This window comes from Peromyscus maniculatus, chromosome 4 (genome assembly GCF_049852395.1).
Source record: "Peromyscus maniculatus bairdii isolate BWxNUB_F1_BW_parent chromosome 4, HU_Pman_BW_mat_3.1, whole genome shotgun sequence".
Taxonomy (NCBI): domain Eukaryota; kingdom Metazoa; phylum Chordata; class Mammalia; order Rodentia; family Cricetidae; genus Peromyscus; species Peromyscus maniculatus.
Genome location: NC_134855.1, coordinates 52,145,098 through 52,148,303, shown reverse-complemented (window position 1 = coordinate 52,148,303; position 3,206 = coordinate 52,145,098). Strand labels below are relative to the sequence as shown.

Here is a 3,206-nt window from a genome sequence, read left to right as displayed (position 1 = left end):
ACAGCTCCAAGGTTACAGTCCATCATCAGGGAAGTCAGGGCAGGAACTCAAGGCAGGAGCTGAAGCAGAGGCCATGGAGGGGTGCTGCTTACTGGCTTGTTCTCCATGGCTTACTCAGCCTGCTTGCTTATACAATGGCCAGTGGTGGCACTACTCACAGTGAACTGGACCCTCTCACATCACTCATGAATCAAGAAAATGTCCTAGACACTTGCCTACAGGACAAGCTGAAGGAGGCATTTTTTTCAATTGAGGTCGCCTTTTCTCTGATGACTCCAGCTTGTGTTAAATTGACCCAAAAACTTACCTAGCAGGGGACACCAAGGCTCCCACAATGCGTTTGGATTCCTTTTTGCTATGTCCTTGACCTTTGCTGTTCCTTCTGACCATCCCTGGTTCCCTCTGTATCTGACCCCTTTCCTTTGGGTGGCAAGGGGCCCTGGGCGATGTGAGGACTACCTTAGACTTCTTCTTCCTCAGGGAAAGCAGTGCGGTCTCTGGAGGCAGACCCTCACACTGGGCTCCCAACCCTTCCACTTCCTGCACCCATTTTCCCGTCTGAATGTGTGCATTTGAAAAATAAATGACAATATTCGGTAAAAGTAACCACTAAAGAAATGCTGACATTGTTGAGTTATTGCTCCTTTTAAAAATATTTGTTAAAGAATTTGTATTTATGGGGACTGGAGAGATGGTGCAGTGGTTAAGAGCACTGGCTGCTCTTCCAGAAAACCTGGGTTCAATTCCCAGCACCCACATGCCAGCTCACAACGGTCTGTAATCCACTTGCAGGGAATCTGACACCCTTACACAGATAAATGTATACACAAGTAAATAAATAGAATATATTAAAAAATAATTTGTATTTATGTGTATGTATGCATGTGACATGTATGTATTGTATGTCTGTGCATCTTTGTGTGTGTATGACATACGTGTGACATACTCCCTCTAGCAAAGCTCCACCTCCTAAAGGCTCTGTAACCTCCCAGACGGCACCACCAACTGAGGCCCAAGAGCCTATGGGGGACATTTCTCATCGAAACCATTACAATTGTCCATCATGGTTTATAACCTGATGCACGTTCAAACGCCAGATTCACCACAAGAAAGCTTGCGACCTGGTGTTCGTACTCTTAAATATTTCTATTTCAAAACTGATCCAAACATTTTAAGTACCCAAAAAGCACAAGTTCTTCCTGTTTCCGTCCTACAAATGTAAAGTTGTGGAAACACTAGAGAAGGGACTCACTTTTCACAAGACAAGTTATTTATTGTATTTTAGCAGCTTCTTATGCGGCTCCAAATATTCAAAATGCACATAGTATGTTCTTGATATTCAAGTAACTGTACACATAGAGAATCAGACAGGTATGCCCCGGCCTCCTCTGCGCCTTGCTTCTCCTCGGGCCCGCTCTGCTTGTCTTTAGAGCTGTGTAGCACAAATTACTTACCTTCATGAGGCCTTGGTGTTCCAAACTGTACTGGGGCCACAGTAACCATAAACGGGAATACACAGGTTACATTGCATAATGTATATGAAGATGTTTTTCCCAACCTGTGTGCTAGCAGCTGGGTTTGATGTAGCTTTCTTTAGAAACAGATACATAGTTACGTTGAATTTCAAAACGCGCTCTCACAGCTGGGGCTGGGGGTGAGGTCTCCTCTTCCGCACTGTGTTTCTTCAATGAAAGGTGGTATGCATACGGGCTTGTGGTTCTGATATTCGTAACTGATGAGTTATCGCGTTAGACTCGGGCTCGCAGAGAGAGTAGCTTCAACGGGCTTAAAGAATGTCATGTAACATTTATTAGTCATTGCGGCAGGGACACCTCCCACTCACTTTGATTTAGTGACATTACTTCTGGTTAAAAGCCTTAGGTAAGGCCACACACAGTGGCTGGTGATTTGGATAATTAGAAGGAATGGCAGAGGCCTGTCTCTTTACAAGGAAGTTAGCAGTGACATGCAATTAAAGCCAGCGGTAGGGGGAGGCTGGGTAGCCGTAAGGACTACAGCGGATTGGGTCAAATCAAACATTTATAAAACCCCCTGTCTTCACAAAGGATTTCTGTTTCTCTATTTAACAAATTACTGCTGAGATGACTGTTCATTTACACAAGCAGGATAACGTCTCAGCACCATGGTCATTTTTCTCATAATTTGTAGGAGCACGGAGGGGCAGCCGCTACTGCTGCTTCTGTTCCCAGGCAACCAAAGCATCCTTGTCATGTATGTTTGTGTGTGTGTGTGTGGGGGGGGATTTCTGCTTTAAAGTGGGGGCTTCGATATCCGTCACCTATCACGATTCCGAGCGCTGTGAGAGAAAGAGGTAGGGGGTTGTTATTAGGTCCTTTTCAAACAAAGAAATAAAAGCTGAGCTCTGAGAAGGCGTCACCGGTTTACTTAGGGTGGAAGCGAGACGAAAACTCAAGCCACACGTGGAAATCGTAAAAGCGTATCCCGCTTCCTGCTCCCGCGCCCGGGGCAGTTTTCTTCCTCTTCTTGAGACGTGGAAGTGGTTGTGAATGTCTTTAGAAGGAATAAGCCAAAGACACACTGATCCGTACACGAGTTCAAGTTTGCACTCACCATCCGGCCACCTCCTCAAGTCTGTCTGGGGAGTGGAACAGAGAACGTGTCAGGGTACTAGCCTGGGCTTGACCTCAGCTGTGTGGGGGTACCTGGCACTCAGAGGGAACAAGGACGGAAACAGAAGCCACAATACCGTTAACACTCACTTTGCTCTTAGTGAGCACCAGGGGCCGAAGTGCGCGCACTGTGTGACGTCAAACACCATGGCAGCCTCAAGGTAATTATTAGTATCGAGATGGTGAGTGGACGGAGATGCTTAGAATACCTTACCAGAACTTGAACCCAGCTGTACCCTTTCGGCCCCTAAGCTTCATGGCCTCCCTGAAATGCAAACTATGTGTTACTGAAGAGCTGTTACCCTAGTAATTGGCCAAGCCTGTGTGTGGGGCTCTGCAGGGGAAGGTGGGGGGGGGGCCTTCTACAAGCTCTTTCAGCAACAAGGGTTCCTTGGGGGACTCAAGGTGGAGGGTTGAAACTGTTAACAACAGTAAAAATGTGAGGTGTAAAAGTGTTCAGATACAGGGACAGGGGAGAACAGAGCAGCATCCATGGGGTGGTCCATTTCCCTTGAGATGAACGTTGGATATTCAGCTGTGGTATTAATTTTTATG

At 46.4% G+C, this 3,206-nt stretch overlaps 1 long non-coding RNA gene across 1 annotated transcript; it reads right to left on the bottom strand.

Annotated features, from left to right (window-relative positions):
* Positions 1 to 2,382: 2,382 nt before the first annotated feature.
* Positions 2,383 to 2,865, bottom strand: LOC121828693 (uncharacterized). Its single transcript, XR_013050525.1, has 2 exons — positions 2,742 to 2,865; positions 2,383 to 2,617 (listed from the first exon to the last, which is right to left on the bottom strand). It is a non-coding gene; the product is annotated as an uncharacterized LOC121828693 (long non-coding RNA).
* Positions 2,866 to 3,206: the final 341 nt, after the last annotated feature.